Source organism: Canis lupus, chromosome 37, assembly GCF_011100685.1.
Source record: "Canis lupus familiaris isolate Mischka breed German Shepherd chromosome 37, alternate assembly UU_Cfam_GSD_1.0, whole genome shotgun sequence".
Taxonomy (NCBI): Eukaryota; Metazoa; Chordata; class Mammalia; order Carnivora; family Canidae; genus Canis; species Canis lupus.
In genome coordinates, this window is record NC_049258.1 from 4,517,886 (window position 1) to 4,535,709 (window position 17,824).

Sequence of the window (17,824 nt, forward strand, 5' to 3'; positions counted from 1 at the left end):
TACAAAATATTAAATGCTCTAGGTAAAGGCTTGAAATCATCTATCAAAATATTTAAGAAGGAATATTTACTGAGTAAAAATGGGAGTAGAACTCAGGCAGCTTCGAATTCTAAGATTCTACACAGTCATTGTATAAAACTTTCTCAAAAGAAGATTTTGATGAGCTTGTGTTGATGCTCAGTGTTTTCATCAAAGTTGGCCCCAGGTACTCTTCATTTAATGGAGGCAGAGAATGGAGATATAAAAGAAAATCTATTTTTCTGTTTATCTCTGCCACTCTTACCACATAAATTCCTTTTAATTTGAATTAATCTGAATCTTCAAATTTGTGGTCCAGAGAAAACAAGTACACACAAATCAAGGATTTAGGGAGCTTGTGCTCAGAATTTGGATTCAATTCTTCTACAATTTTCTAAAGTAAGCTATTAATTTTGAGAAAGCAGAACAAAGTTAAAGAATTTACACAATCATGGGATCCCTGGGTGGCGCAGCAGTTTGGCGCCTGCCTTTGGCCCAGGGCGCAATCCTGGAGACCCGGGATCGAATCCCACATCAGGCTCCCGGTGCATGGAGCCTGCTTCTCCCTCTGCCTGTGTCTCTGCCTCTCTCTCTCTCTCTCTGACTATCATAAATAAATAAAAATTAAAAAAAAAAGAATTTACACAATCTGACAAGTCTTACTATAAATTTACAACAATCAACAAAATTTGCAATTAAAATAAAAATAGATATAAAGGTCAATAGGGAATCTAGAAATAGACATACATGCATATACACAGCAAATTTATCTTCTATAAAGGTACCAAAGTAAAACAATGAAGATGATATCCAAATAGTGCCAGTGCTTTAATATTTGGGCATTTGTTAAAAAGCAAACAAAAAAACAACTAAGAAACCCTCTATCCTTTACTTCACACCATAAACAGAAATTAACTTGAAATGAAACATAAAGCTAAGCTTATGAGCTACAACTATAAAACTACTAGAGGAAAGTATAGGAGAATATTTTGTGACCTATAATTAAGCAAAGATTTCTAGAAAGGATACAAAAAGCAAAAACCATAAAATTAAAAAAAAATGATAAATTGAACTTCATTAAAATTAAAATCTACTCTTTTAAATACACTAAGAAAATGAAAAGACAAACCATAGACGAGGATTAAATATTTGCATAACACATGATAAATAAGTTGCATTAAAAATATATAAAGCACTTTTGCAACTCAACAATAAAAGATAAACAATCCAATTAAATAATGGGCAAAAGATCTGAACAGACACTTTATCACAGAAACTATACTGCTGGCAAATAAGCCCATGAAAAGATATTCAGAATTATTAAACTTCAGGGAAATGCAAATTGAAACCACAATAGGTTGGCACTCCATACTTACTGAATGGCAACACACAAACACACACAATCCCTGACTCTACCCACTACGAGGGAGGAATAAAAGCAAATGGAGCTCTTGGATATTGCTGGTGGTGATGAAAAATTCTAAGACCGCTTGAAAAATCTTAGGGAAGTATTTTATCTAGTTAAACTTATTGGGATGCCTGGGTGGCTCAGTGGTTGAGCTTTGGCCTTTGGCTCAGGGTGTGATCCTGGAGTCCCAGGATCGAGTCCCACATCGGGCTCCCTCACTTCTTCCTCTGCCTGTGTCTCTGCCTGTCTCTCTGTGTTTCTCATAAATAAATAAATAAAATCTTTGAAAAAAAATTCACTTATTATACAATCCAGAAATCTTACTACTTGGCATCTACCCACAAAACATAAGAACACATACCCAAACAAAGACTTTGATCTGAATGATCTGAATGTTAATAGTAAGTTTACTCATATTTGTCAATGGCTTAAACAATTCAAATGTCCATCTACCAAGGGATGGAATAAATACCCCATATGATGACGTTCTATCAATAAGTAAAAAATAAATGGGCTATTAATATTTGTAATGGGATGAATGAATTTCACATGCTCTGTGCTAAATGAAAGAAACCCACAAAACATGATTCCATTAAATGACACATGACATATGGAAAATGCAAACTAGAGAACAAAATTCAAATAAGCTTGAAGTGGGGAAAGAGAATGGAGGAAGAGAACTGACCACAAGGGCACAAAAAACCTTTTTGGTTTAACAGACATATTCTCTATCTTAATAGTGGTGGTTAATAGATATCTTAATTAATATCTTAATTCTCTATCTGAACACCACTATTAGTTGAGTTGATGAGATAACTCATCAACCTGAATTCCAAAAAAAAATTAATTTTACTGTATGCAAACCATAACCCAATAAAGCTTTCCTTAAAATAGCAAACATAGAGAATGCACATTATCTATTTAAAAAAATACAAAACTGATAAGTATCTTATAATGAGTAACAGCAGGTCAGAAGAAATAGATGAGTATCCTTAAGTGCTAAGGGGAAACACAGGTCAATCTATAATTTTAATAACCATCTAAGCTCTTTCTAAGAATGGGGACACAATAAAAACACTATTGGATAAATGGAAAATATAGCAAATAGCAAATTGAACTGTAATCAAAGAACTACTAAAGAATGTGTTTCAGTAAGAAGAAAATTAAATGTAAGAGAAAGGAGTCAGTTGCAGGATATACATGCAAAGACTGCAGAAAGAGCACCTGGAATGACACTAAATATTGCTATAATAAGTGAGCATCACGAAACTTAATCATAAAAATTGGATTGTTTCTGATCCCTCCCTACATATTACTCTTACATCAGAAATAGCCCTAAGTGAATGCACTTTAGATTTAATTCCTTATTTAAGGTACATACTGAACCCATTACAATCTATAATTTATCCCAGTGCTGTCACATTGTCCTACGATTAATTTTCTCTAACCATGTGTTTCTGTTCACCACAACCTTGCATATAACGTACATTGTCATCAACCATCAGTACACTTTTAAGAGTTAATTTACTCTTCAAGAATTTTGAAAAGATAATTCCTTTTTTTTTTCCTGGCCTTTCATTGCCTCATTCTCATCAAGCACACTCTAGCCTCAGGGCATTTGCACTTGTTATTCCCTCTGCCTGGAGCATGCTTCCCTCAGAGTGTTCCATGACTGGCTCCTTTGTGCTACTCAGGTCCCAGGTCTGACATCGCTTCCTCAGAGAAGCCTTCCCCAGTCACCCTATCTGAAGATGCCCCACACTATTTTTTCCTATCACATCTGTTTTTACTGTCCTCATACTTTTCACTGACTAAATTTGTTTACCTGTCTCCCATTCATCTCCAGGATGAGCTCCTAAGGGCATGAAGTTGCTTGTCTTAAATGCCATATGATTTTACTCACTTGTGGAATTTAAGAAACAAAACACATGAACACAGGGGAAGATAAAAAAAAGGCAAACAAACCATAAGAGCCTCTTTTGTATAGAGAACAAACTGAGGCTTGATGGAGGGAGGTGGGTGGGTGATGGGCTAAATGGATGATGGGCATCAAGGAGGGCACTTGTAATGAGCCCTGGGTGTTATAGGTAAGTGATGAATCATTATAGTCTACACCTGAAACCAATTTTACCATATATGTTATCTAACTAGAATTTCAACAAAAGCTTGAAAAGGAAAAACAGATAATCTCTAATCAGAATTTTATTATATATTTTTATGCTTAAAACAATTCATTTAGTTTTAAGTAAAACTTCACTTGCCAGTGAAACTCTAAAAAGTTTATATTGGTGAACGATTGACTACGTATATGTTTTTTTAAAATATGATTTTAGTGTGAAATTAATTTTTGAAACTTTACTACTTCTGTCATTTACAAACATAGACTAAAAGCACTTTGACATTTGAAAATTGTCAGATTGTCTTATCCTGTTTTTAAGATAGATAAACACTACTTAGTTCATGATTCGAAGCTATATTTACAGCATTTACAGCATTGCACAGAAGGCTTTCTCTTCCTCAAACCAAAAAAGTTTTAAGTTTTAATAGATTTCAGAGTCTGAGGATATAAAGAGTATTGTGACAAATTGCTTTACTGTTCCCAGATCTTTACCCTTTCATGTCCCCAAGCCTTCTGCTACATCATCGTAGCAGAAGCATCTCCAACTACAGGGAGAAAGTATTTTGTGTCCTTGGTGATACTGGGCTTGACCACCTCACTTACGTAAGCCAATGGGATAAGGACAGAAGTAATTATTTCAGGCCTACACTTTGAACACATTGAAAGTTTCTGCTGATCCCCCCTGCATGACTTCCGCCACAGCTAACAAACTGGGCCAGGAAGCCAGGAAAGATGAGTCCTATGGAGTGGATCTGGAATTACCTGAAGCTTAGAATCAAACCCAGCTAAACATAACCCGTGTCTATCCATCGTAGCTGATCCACAGTTTAATGAGGTGAGAATAAATAATGACACTGAGTTAAGAAATGGTTCATTAAACAGCACTACTGCATCAATAACTTGCTGATACAAATATTTATTAACAATTACTATTATGTAATAATCAAGTCCAAAACTCTTACATCTACTGATTTCTGATTTTTTATTTTTTTATTTTACTCTTTCTACTCAATGTTAAATTTGAATACAGAATTTTCTGTTATTTTTTGGTAGCATGGACCAAATGCATTATATATCTCTCTTGTGAAGAATTGTAGCAGACTCACTGTCATTTAACAGTTCTCAAAACCTTGCTTGAGAGAAAATATTTATGGACATTTGGCTGTATGGTACGCCACTCATGTGTTGTTCTAGGTCTTCTAAAGCACATCCAAAGAGAAGTATATCAGTATCAAATGATAATATCCATCCAAAGACTTTGTATTACTCATTGTCAAGCAGGTAAAATTTCCAAAATATAATTAATTGACTGCTTCTATTGGGCATATATATAAAATACTGAACCTATGATAACTTCAGAATATGCATACTTTTAAAAAATAGAATATTTGTGAAAAATAATCATACCGGACCATAAAATAATACATAACAAACTAAAAAAAACTATTATCATACAGGTTATATTTATTCAACAAAATAGTATTATTTGGAATAAGTAACAAGAAAAGAAGCAGGAAAGCCCCATATAATTATTGACTTCCTTAATTCCAAATATATTAAGGGAGGAGGAATCCATTAAATGAAAATTAGCAAGTATTTAGTAACTACAATAAACAACAGTACACATCAAAACTTTGATGGTGCAGATGAACAATACTTAAATGGGGGCATTTTTGATGGCTTATATTCAAAAAGAAGAAATACTTAGCCTAACAAACTAAACATCTATCTCAAGAATATAAAAAACGAACAGCAAAATAAAACTGAAAAAAGTTATTGGGTAAGTAATAAAGATAGGAGAAATTAATAAAATGGAAAATATACTACAGAGAGCTACAGAGAGTGAATTTGTTCAAAAAGATCAATAAAATGATAAAATTCTGGAAAGTTTGAAAAAAAGCAAAGTTGCAACTGGTCAATAAAGTAAAAAGCACTTGGCTTTGGATGCCACGGATGCTAAAATGAAGTTTTATTGTGAATAACATTATGTCACTATATTTGAAAACTTGGAGAAATGGTCAAATTCATAGAAAAATATAACATACAGAATTTATTCCAGAAGAAATGCAATACCTGAACAAAATACATTGAAAAGGTACTTTTAAATCTCTCCCAAAAGAAATATCCAGGTTCAGATGGTCTTATCAATGAGTTGTAACCAAAATGAAAGAAATAAACTTCCAAGCTTACAAACTACCACAGGTTATATAAAAAGAAGTACACCTCAGCTTATTGTATAAGACTCGTAATTTAACCATCACAAAGACAGGAAGGAAAATAATAATTATTGGACAATCTCACTTGGAAATATAGATGCAAAGAGTCTAAACAAATCTAGGAAATCAAATGTAACACCCTTTAAATATGTGGAGTTTATACCAGGCATGCAGGGTCAACTTTAATATCAGAAAATCAGGAAGTATAATTCATAATCTTAATAAATCAGACAAAAATCAATGATATCAAAAGTGCATAAAAGCAATGGATAAAGATTAAAATTTATTCTTAGAAGTTTAGGAGTTTAAGGGGATGTTACTAACTTTGATGAAGATTAGCCATAAAATTTTTCCTTAATTAGGAAATGTTGAAACCATTTCTTTTCAGGTGAAGAGCAAGGAGCGAGTGGCCCACTAAGGTAGATAACTTCTGTTCAATAGTATTTAATGCACTTGTTATAACTAGAATTGTAGTTATATATAATATTTTCTTAAGATTAACAAAATTCTCTATATTTATGATCACTGATATTTTCTCTCATTTGTATTTTTATCTGCTTCTCTCATTGTTTTTGTCTTTCTCACTTTGATCCCTTCTTTATCATATTTCTTAGAATTTTGTCTGTTTTATTAGAATTCTTAAGAACTAACTTTTAAATTTATTAAGTTGTTTACTTATTTATTATATAGGTTTTCTGTATTATATTTCTTAATATTCCCTTGCATTTATTTTTATGTTTACAAATTTAAAACATTTTTAAAAAATTTTAACATTTGTCAAATTGGGTTTTGATAAGCATAATTATATGTAAAAGCAATAGAAGTCCTAGGGAAAAAATATATATAATTAGATACCACTTTTATGAAGTCCATAAACATTTAAAAATACATTGTTTAGACAAAGATATCTGTAAATTACAAATATTGGGTTTTTTTAAGATTTTATTTATTTATTCATGAGAGACACAGAGAGAGAGAGAGAGAGAGAGAGAGGCAGAGACACAAGCAGGCTCCATGCAGGGAGCCCGACGTGGGACTCGACACTGGGACTCCAGGATCACGCCCTGAACCAAAGGCAGACGCTCAACTGCTGAGCCACCCAGGCATCCCAACAAATACTGTTTTTAAAGATTAAAGAATTATACAAAATTCAAAACAGTATTGCAATCATCTCACTTTTCAGATTTTTTTTTTACTTTAGTCAAACATGTAATCAGTTTTATATATAAATTGCATATATTATCAAAATTAAGTATATGAAGTTAACTATATCTATTCAAATTTTAAAACTCGACTATCAGGCATTTATATTCTTAATTTATTCTCAATTTAACATACAAAAATTGTGTTGGAATAGTCTGTGAACATTATTTTTGTGTTTATTCCCATGTATCAGTGTTTACCTTACATTCTTTAAAAAAATATTTTATTTACCTATTTATTTGAGAGAGAGAGTGAGGGGAGGGGCAATGGGGAGAGGGAGAAAATCCCAAGCAGGCTCTAATTATAGCTATTTATTGGCAGTTAAATTTTAAAATATGTTTCTAAAGAAATTTGAAAAAAAAATTGGTTGATCTCAAGTGGATTTTCTTGGAGTGTGATTTTCAGTCACAAAGAGGATAAGGCAGGTAAGAGAGGAAGCAATCCGAGGAATAAAGATATGAGCTACTTACAGAGATCTCAGCAAGTCACACCAGCTTCTCTTAGAATATCAGATGCAACACTCCATCTTTTGTGTTTAACAAAATGAAACGATTTCATTAAGATGGCTAATATAAGCCACATAGGACACAGGCTGCAAAGTTTTTGGTTGCTTTATACTGTTCTGATCTATTCCCATTATGCACCAACCTATTAATTTATGGATAGGAGAGCAGGCTTACAGAGAGTTCAGGTCCAAGGTTGATCTCTTCAAAGGTCCTCATACATGACAAGAGGATGCAGTGCTGATTTCAAGTTACAACAGGCCAAGGCGATATGATTGAAACAAATGGCCTAAAGAAGTTTTCCAACTAAAATCTATCAAGTGATATTGAACACTTTCAGAATACAGTGCCTTTTTGGGTGCTGTCATTTTCATCGTATAGGGACAAAAATAAATTATAGCATTTTTTTTCAATCCCTGACTCTCTGTTCTGTACAAGCAGAAAGGTTTTCCAGCCTCTGAATATGGTAACTGTCACCTCTTGAAGCCAATTCCATTGATTGTTGATTCTGGATTCTTCTGTTTTCAAAGCTGATTTTTCTCTGAAAATTAGAGAATGAAAGCCAAGGGCAACAGGGGAGAAAAGAATGTGAAATTGGAGTGTGTAGATGTCAGGATTCTCAAAGGCCGTGGCCAACTGTATGTATGTAGGTAAAGTTTTGCCTGTTCTAAAAATCTTTCAGCAAGACTGACAGTGTTTGGAGATACACATGATTTAATAACTCTCGGATCCTGAGTCTATCGAAAGAAGTAAAATAGAAATCTTCCACTGTGATATTTATGCTTTCGGTGACCTAACTTTATGACAAAATTAAAGTCATAAAAATATATATAAAGTTAAATATAATTGGAACACCTGGGTGGAAAAATGTTTATAAATGGCATTACTGCCTTAACTCTAACAACATGAGCAGAACTACTATAATCATGTTCAGTGGTAATATGGAACCATATGTGGTGAAATAAAATACAGGACAAATATACAAATACATCTGCTGCTACAGATTTTCAGCCTTTTAACACTCGGAGATGTCTGTTTGGGGTCTGACTCTGACTATATCCTACTGTTTTATGTATTTTTCTGTAATTTTGTGAGATTAACAGGGCCAACTTACAGATATCTGCTAAATGTTAATTCTTTTCTCAACTTTTAGAGTGTTGGGACTGAAGCGCTCTTTTTTCTGAATGAGCAACCCTCAAAAGCAAACTATTTTGGCACTGTCTTAGGCACTTAGTTAATTGTTTTAAAGTCCTTTATTTCTCAGCCTTATGTCTGAGCTTCTTTATGGAAAATCCCATGTTTCTTTACATGTCTTACATTTTCTTTCTTCTTTCTTTCTTTCTTTCTTTCTTTCTTTCTTTCTTTCTTTCTTTCTTTCTTCTTTCTTTCTTTCTTTCTTTCTTTCTTTCTTTCTTTCTTTCTTCTTTCTGAATTTTAGATGATATAGCAACTCTAGATATAGATTCCTCCACTCTAGAGCTTATTATCATATAGTGACTTCACTGGACTAGTTCAGTGAACCCTATTTCCCCTGCAGCTTCTAATGTCATTTCTTTTTTTTTTTTCCTAATGTCATTCCTTAAAGAGCACCACCTTGGGTGCGTGAACAGATTTGTTGGCCAACAGGGATGAGGGATGGCTGCCATTTTGCCAGGCTCTTTTTGACTGTAGCTTTTTTTTTTTTTTTCTTTTTTTTAATTTTCCCATTAACTTTCTGGTCTTCTGTTTTAGGGAATCTATATGGTAACATCTACTAACTGGTGTCTTCTCTCTCTATTGTATTTGACAGTGCCCTGGGTTATCAGTTGCTCCATAGTCGAATGCAATTAGAGTTGACCCTTTTTGCAAATGCAGAGAACAGCCAGTTGCCAAACATTCCTCTGACTGGAGGGGCAGTTTTCTTACTCGTCTCTTTCCCTGATTCTCTCTCTTAAGTGTCTAGATGATCTACCATTATTTCTATTGTGATAATATGGAGCTACCAATCTCGCTTCATTACTCAATGGCAAAAAATGTGTCTTGTTTTCAACACAACATTTAATAAGCTTCTCCATGCTCTTTCCCAGTCAGACTTCATGCTGGGCAAGCTATGGACTTAACCTGTTTCTACAGTCTGCTTCTTTCTCTAGCCTGAGCCTCTGAGCCACTGCACTGAAGCTAGGGGCAGGGACAGCAGCCACCTCTCCCTGTGTAATACTATTTCTCTACAGTTTGAGGGATAGGAATGGTAGCATTGTTCTCCAGTTGGCCCTCCTAGCATAAAATTTGTGACCTATGAACAACCTGGGATGGGGCATTTGGGCCCAAATATTCTCAACTAGATGTACTTGGTTAGAGGTAGACATTCTCTGAATGGGGCTGGATGTTTCTGGTCCTTTCCCTCTCATCCATGCCCATCTAGAATAAAGCATGAGAGATGTCAGTGGCCTGTCTCTCTTGGGGTAACACCATAGTAATAGCCTGAAGGTTGGGGGGGAAGTCTTGTTTTCTTGACCACATGCATCCAGAATAGAGGTGCTATCCCATTTAGTTGGAGTAGAGAGGTGGGAATGGGAAAATTATTGTTCAAATGCCACAGATGCTAACTGTTCTTAATGAAAGTAGATTTTCTTGAGTAAATCTTTATCCATTTACTGTGTGCCCTTAAGATGGTGTTAAATGTTTCAAAATTTAAATTATTTCATTTGTAAAATACAAGTTTTCAAAAATAATTTTTACTATTTGTTTTGCTAGGGAAAAGATCCGTTGAGCATCTTACACTGTCATTCTGGATATCCACAACTTTTTCGTGACTAATTCTTTTCCATTTTGTGGCCATGATTCCATTTATATATGAGACACAGGACCAGTAGAGCAAACCTAAGGGTGATATGTGATGAGAAGAATGGTGGTAGTAGTAATCTCAAACCAGCTAAAATCTGTATTCTCAGAGTCCCTAATTGCCTCAGTCAAGCTTCCTGGAGAATCCAACATTTTAGCTTTGACTTAAGGTTCCCTACTGCTGGTCCCTAGGTAGGCACTCTTCTGACCAAAGAGGAAAATATTGCAGGCCAGCATTTCCTACCCAGACCTCTCTAAACCATAAACTGACTCAAACTCTCCAGGTCTCACGGATCTGCCAGAGATACAAAGATTTCTATCTCAGAAGGGTATGCGGTAGAAGGATGGGAATTGGGAAATGAGAGGTAGTATGAACACATTCAAGCTGCCATAATGCAGAACCTCTTTGAAGAGTCTGTCCCTTTTGGGCAAATGAATATTACCATCATTTATATAATTACAAATAAAATTAATATACAGACAAAAATCCAAAGGGAGTATAAAGAAGAGGAAATGTTCAGAAAATACCTGGCTCTAGATTTCTAAAGTGAATTTAGGATCAAATTTTTAACAGTAACTTTCCTATTTGCTTAATAGAAATTTACTATCTATTGTAGGTGATGAACTTCATACTCATTTACCCAGTGCACCTTCATTTTGAAACACAATTAGAGAAATGTGGATATAATTTAATCCCATGCTTAAAATAAGCCACATATGCAATAACGTACCAACCACAAGTTTATGAGCAAGATCCATCAATTTGCTAGACAATATGAAATCATTATATTAATATGATATTCATTTTCTAAAGTTGATACAATTCACCTATTTTCCTTCTTGTGACCAGTAATGTTATCATATTTCTCAATCTATAAGTACATCAATTTGTTATTCAAATAATTCTACTGCTATTGCCTGTCCTCTGAATGATTTATCTAAACAATATAATTCATTAAAAAAAATACATATATTTAAACTTTTTTTCAGTTGTTATCAATACATACAATAAGATGTTTTTTTGGTTTTTATTTTGTTCCAATTCCCTGATCAAATCATCTTTTTGCATAATACATTTCTTTCGATCTTCAGTTTAACATCAATTTTAATGCTTAATAACAAACAAAGCAAATAATTCTCTCTAGCTCTACTATAAATTTCATGTTATTTTGTGATTATTTCTGTGCTGCTGTGAAAATAAACAAAATATTCAGCAAAAATTAAAGTTTAAACAGTAAACTATATGAAACAATAATGAAAAAGCAATTTTGGAATAAAACTAAGTTATTTCAACATATTAATCTAAATAATTTATTTAAAATTTGAAAACCAGCAATAGCAAATTTCTTCAAATAAGACATTCTGGGATCCAGAATTATATTGCTGTTATAAATACATAGGAAACATCAAAGTAAATAAATTATCTAATTTGTTACCTATGTTTATGTGAGACAACTTTTTGTTACCCATGTTTATGTTTTAATTTTGATTAGGGTTGCCAAACATTTGAAATATTCACTAAAATATTAAGACTCATAAAATATATTTTTAAAGAAAACTGTTAGGTTGGTAAAAAAAAAATACTTGAAATATTTAAGTCATATATGGCTCCTTAATATTTACACATAAATATAAAGCCGAAAAGTAGATTGACTAGTAAAATCTCCAGGTTTTAAACACATGATCGTAGACACTAAACAAAAAATAAATTAAACTTCTGAATGTTACTAATTTGCATCATTGTCATACTTTTATGATAATGACTCAATCTCCTCGTTCTATCTCCGATGGCAGCTGTTGTTTGAGAGACTATTCCTACAGCTTCCTAAGTACCTGTGCTTTCCTGGCTCTAGAAGCTACTGCAGGTAGGGCTTAGAACAGGCCAGAATAGTTGGTGAGTTCACATCCTCAGAAATAACTTTCAAAAACTGAGGACACACCAGCTTCCTTGCTCCTTGGTGGGACAAATTTGAAGTGTGTTCTGCAAATAGAGTTTTAGGATTTTCCTATAAAGATTAAACTCAGTTGGACACCCTGATCATGAATGCCAACTCCTCTGACTTTCCCTCCCTTCCTGGACTCCACCTCCATTTCAGCTCTTTGGAATAATATCCATAATACACTCCTTATCTCTTATCTGAATTCTCATTAGGGTGCTTTGTGATGAGGTATAAGTGAAAAGAAAAGCATTGGCATGTACAGGGTCTAACACCTGAAAGACATGAAGGCCAATAGAGTTAAAATAATTGGAGATTCAGTTCTCTTTTTTAACTACTTTTTTTTTTAAGACAATATTCAATGGTCAGCTTCAGCCAGCATTTAAGTCAAAAGAGATCCATGGCAGCAATTAAAGATACATTATTTCCTGCTGCTGGTGTACAGATCGTACTGGAAATAAAATTGAAAATTTAATTGTAAGAGTGATAAAAATTACATAGAAAACACTCACCACCTAACAATCACTTATGCTAGAATCAAGGCCTGAATAGTGAGGTAATGAAGGACTGATGTCCTGAGGACTGGGATGGGGACATTTGAATGAATTCACTTGAATAGCTAAAACTCCCCCCAATTCCCGTAATACTTCCCGGCTGTCAGTAGCAACCCCTTCCCTTGCCAGTGGAGACTACCTCCCTGACACCACCACCACCACCACTACCACCACTACCAGCGGCTGGTTATTAAGGAAAGACAGCACCTGATATGAATGCCTCAAAAGATGATATTCGTCTGCATCAAGTGTGTCTTTTCTTTCTCAAATTTTATTTCCAGACCAGTTACTACGGTCAGTATTCAGCGTGGCCTAAATCAAGATCGCGGTACAAGGAGAAATAGATTTTTAACTCAAAAGAGCTGCTGAACCTGCAAATATCTATCAGCAGGAACCAAGAGCATATATAGGCATGTCTACTGAGGGTGCTGAACCAACACAGGCCAAATATAACATTAACATTTGGCAGGACACTTGAAGCTGATCCTAGTATGACGTTGCAATGGCTCATTTTAGTTCACAGAAGATGATACAACCGTAGCTAATAAGGTGGAGTTGGAACTGCCTTGTCAGAGTATTAAGAATGAGGCCAGAGAGCTCAAGAAGTGGGGATACCAAAGTGGGTTAACTATGTAAGACCAGGGAATCAACTGGGTCATAGTGTTCCTGGGTAACCCCAAAAACACTCTCTTCACTGAAGTGATATTGTATACTCTAGGTGAGTGGAATGTTGGTGTTTTTGAGATTCTCAGTAGGGCTATCTTCCAGAGTCTGCATACAACATGCTTCTGTGAACTGGCTCCTTTCTTTCCGTGGGGTAAGAGGGTTCTGGGGTATCAGAGGCCAAAGAGTGATACTTAGCAATCAGAAGCCAGACAGCAAGACCAGAAATGGCAAAGGGTTTTAAGACCTGAAGGGAACTTTGGCAATGGCTGATGTATGGTTGTTTTCCAGAGGCAAATTATATGGGCAGCCAATGAGGATATTTTCTGGCTTATAAAGATTTTGCTTATTTATTTGACAAAGTGAGAACAAGAAGGGGCAGTGGCAGGTAGAGAGAGAGGGAAAAGCAGGCTTCCCACCCAGCAGAGACCCCAACGCAGTGCTTGATCCCAGGACTCTGGGATCACGACCTGAGCCAAAGGCAGATGCACAACCAACTGAGCCACCCAGGTGCCCTATATTGTCACTTATCAAACCAGAATGTTTAACAGTGAGCTGAACAATGATATCAAGTGTTATAATGGAAAATCATTATTCCTCTCCATATTTTCATATCTAAACCTATCAACTGAAGTGGAAACCAGATGTCCCTGAACGGGGATCCAAAAATGCCAAGGGTAGGCTTAGCAAGAGAAACTCCAAGAAAATCTGAGCAATTTTTTAAATTGGACAAATTTTGGATATAATGGCAGTTGGGATGCCATAAAAAATACTCTGGACCACTTTATACCAAAGTAAAAAGGGAAGAAAATAATTTTGAATGTTAAAAGAACAAAGAGAAAGTCAGTGTATGACTGTGGAAGGCCTGGAATAAGATGAATAAGGTAGGGTTGAAATTATGCGGACCTCTTTACAGCAAGACAAAAAGGCTGGCTGATACTTAAACATGATCAGAAGGTCATCAGCAAATAAACAAATGACCTGAATTACATATCAAAATATTACTCAGGGTGCTGGAAATATTTTATGCTTTTGTAACAGGAAAGATCTTTTTAAGAGTTTTTTTTTTTTTTTTTAAAGCAATAATAATCTCTAAGTGAAGACAATAAAATACTGTCTTACTTTCTTTAGCTTCCATTATTTCACAATGCAGAGAAACTTAAAAACATATGATAGGAATCAGGGAACTCTAGGAAACTACCCAACCAACAAGAATTACTTATCCTTCTTATCAATGCATAAAAGCTGTGGTGAATGAAGTTCTACCTTTTTTTTTTCCCCAAAACTCTACTAACAAAGGTTTTAATTTTGTATTTGGGTGCAGCATTGCGGGAAGATATTTTAGCTGTATCTGTCAAAATAAAACCAAACTTTTCACTTATCAATTCCATCTTAATAAATACTCTCTAGAATTTTATTTCAGTTTTGGGTGTACTAGTTGGGATTCAAAAAGAAAAGCATAATTGCCGTAAGTGATAAAGAATGTAGGAATTATTATAGGAATTAGATTTTATAAAATTACGGGAGCTGAAAGACAGTGTGTGGAGCTGTTAGCTCTGAGTCCAGTATCAATCCTGATGTACTACAGATTGGTCTGAGCAACAGTCAGGAGAGCTGGCTAGAAGAAGAGCAAAGATTCATAATGTCGCCTGAAACATACTAAGACACACCGGGATCATCCATGAGGACAGCTGAAATCAGTTGGAATACAGAGTGAAAAACCAGAATCTGTGTCTATTGCCAACGTAACATGTAGTGATTAACCTCGAGAAGCAGCTGGCATCCTTTGCCACAGAGCTGCGAGCACACTTAGCTCAGGTTTGTAGAAGTTGAAGTAAGATGTCTGGTGGTAGCTGGTTGATCTAGATCAGCAAAAATATAAACAAGAGGTTAGGCATCTGACACTTGGCTCCTTGCTTCATTTTTACCTTCCAAGTCTTGCACAAGGAAAGGGGTTCTGCAAACACAGTTCCAGATTAGCTAAGTAGACTCAGAACAAACCAGTACAATGATCCTTTGCTTTTTTTTTTTTTTTTGGCGGGGGTTGGGAAGTGGAAGGTAGAAGAGAAGGAAATGGCTGATCCTTTTCCAATTCCCCTGACTACACTGTGATGTCTTCCACTTGAGATAGAGCCTCTATCCAAGCGAAGCCAATCAGATGTTCCCTACAGTCAGAGGAAATGACTCTTCAACACCGGGGGGAAAAGGGGGCTGTTGGGGATTTACTAGCCTTATCAAAGTTTTCTTTCGATATAGTCTTGTTCTAGTTCCTGCTCTGGAACTGCATTAATTGCTGCTTTTCCTCCAAGCAGCTGATTGACTTCATGAGTCTTCAATATACTTCTAATAAATTCCCTTCTACGTATGGGAAGCACAGTAGGTTCTACTGAGTGAAAATAAAAATCCTTGACAAATACAAGCCCACATGTGCACAATTAATATATATATATTAATTGCAGTATGGTTTATGATTAATAGTAGACAATATATATGCCTAACAATAGAATGGTAAAATAAATATACTACCATAAATTAGGAATATATTTTATTTATCTATTGGTACATTAGAGCAAACACAATGTCTATGTAAAACACAAAAACAAGAAAACAAGCATCTATTTCTCCCTAACATGTCTGAGTTTGCTCATATCAGATCTCTGTTTCAGACTGAGGACCTAGGGATTATAAGGGATTCACTTCAACTGTGGGTCTACTCCACGTGTCACACTGAGATCAAGTAGAAGAGGCAGTGGGTCCCTGAGGTATGCTCTTGACATCACAATGGCAATGACATATTGGAGTAAGCCCCACCACAAAAATGCTCTGCTTTTATCATATGTACTACTATCCCATCGGCCACAGCAAGTCACACAATCAAGACCACAGTCAAGAGACTGGAGAGTATGTTATAATCACCGTGAGGCCAGAGCAAGGATGGGGACCCAAAATTCTATTTGAGGAGAGTTAAGATTTGAGATCAATAATTCAGTCTACCACAGATTACAATGAAGTTTTTAAAATTATGAAGTATGTCTACACATCCTATCACAGAAAGATCTCAAAGGTGGGTAAAGTTGAAAAAACAAGGTTCAGAAATACACGAATAATATTTTATGGAAAATATGTATATATTTCCTTTCAGATCCAAATACAAATAAAAAAGGTATATGCAAAAAATGTGCATAGTTATATAAGGATGTCTATTGACCGTGATTATTATTACGTCTGCCAAGCGCACAGTTGCTTTGAGTGGGAGTTTCACTACATAGTTTGGTATTAATTTGTATAATTTTATAAAACACTCTAAAATTTTTAAAACAGAGAGTCTCAAACTCTGTCCTTCGAATAGACTCTGTCTACTATATTCTTATGCAGGTCACAGTGTCAATCAAGTGAAAATTGAGAGGAAATTATTACTCTGAAATCCTCAGGCTATCTGTATCAAAAATCACATTTATTAATTTATGGCTCCCATATTATTCCTAGGCCCAAGAATAAACAAGTTCAGTCATCTTAGTCACAGAGCCTTCTCATATATGCCCTGTTTTTCTTCTTTCATAACATTTTTCATCTTACTTTTCTTATTCTTAATCCACCTCCTTATTGTCATTCATCTGGATTTCAAAGAAAATAATCTTTAACCTAACAGTTCATCTGCCTCTGCTCAGGCAGAGGCAGATGATTAATTAGTCAATTAATCAGTCATATCATGACTGAAGAAAAAAACAATACTATAAACTTTCATTGCTTCTATGTTATGCCTTTTTAAAACCAAGTATAATGGCTTGATATTCAAGTTTATTTAAAATTTGGCAAGTCCATCTCTTTTCTGCAAATGTGAGAATTACATCTCTTTTTGTAAAAATTGTTAAATATAAATATGTATCTCCCTCTGCTCTCCTGCTTCTTAGCATAGCCTTCTTTTTAATCAGGTATTTTGTTTTTGTTTTTCCTTATTGATGCATAAATATATCGTGTACCTTGCTTTAGGTTAGGGTCCTTTCCACAAATTCCCTCTTTTTCCCCTTCGTGTAATCTAAATTATCTTTTAAAGTCGAAATTAAACTTTATTTTTTTCCAAGAGACTGTCTTGAACTCCAATGGCATAGTATCCAATGGAGTGCAATATGAGATTTGCCTGCAATAATATGCTAGTCTTCTCTTTTTAAATCATTTATAAACTCACTGTAGGTAAGAATCACGTTTCAACTCCACCTGTATTCCTTATGACTGAACAATGCTGATTACTTAGTATATGCTGGATAAAATGTCATGGATCATCATTAGTCAGGCTAATTATTTACTTTCTATCAAACAAGAATTCAAGTTGTGATTTGCCCCTTCGGTGTCTTCTTGGGACTCATTCCCATAGTTATACTAATG

The 17,824-nt window shown here is 34.8% G+C and overlaps 1 long non-coding RNA gene across 6 annotated transcripts in view; it reads left to right on the top strand.

Annotated features, from left to right (window-relative positions):
- The first annotated feature begins 16,253 nt into the window (after positions 1–16,253).
- LOC102156717 overlaps positions 16,254–17,824 on the top strand; it is a 108,742-nt gene continuing 107,171 nt past the window's right edge. For all 6 annotated transcript variants that reach the window (XR_005384948.1, XR_005384946.1, XR_005384949.1 and 3 more), the window contains exon 1: positions 16,254–16,505. This is a non-coding gene — a long non-coding RNA (uncharacterized LOC102156717). The remainder of the gene's footprint in view (positions 16,506–17,824) is intronic.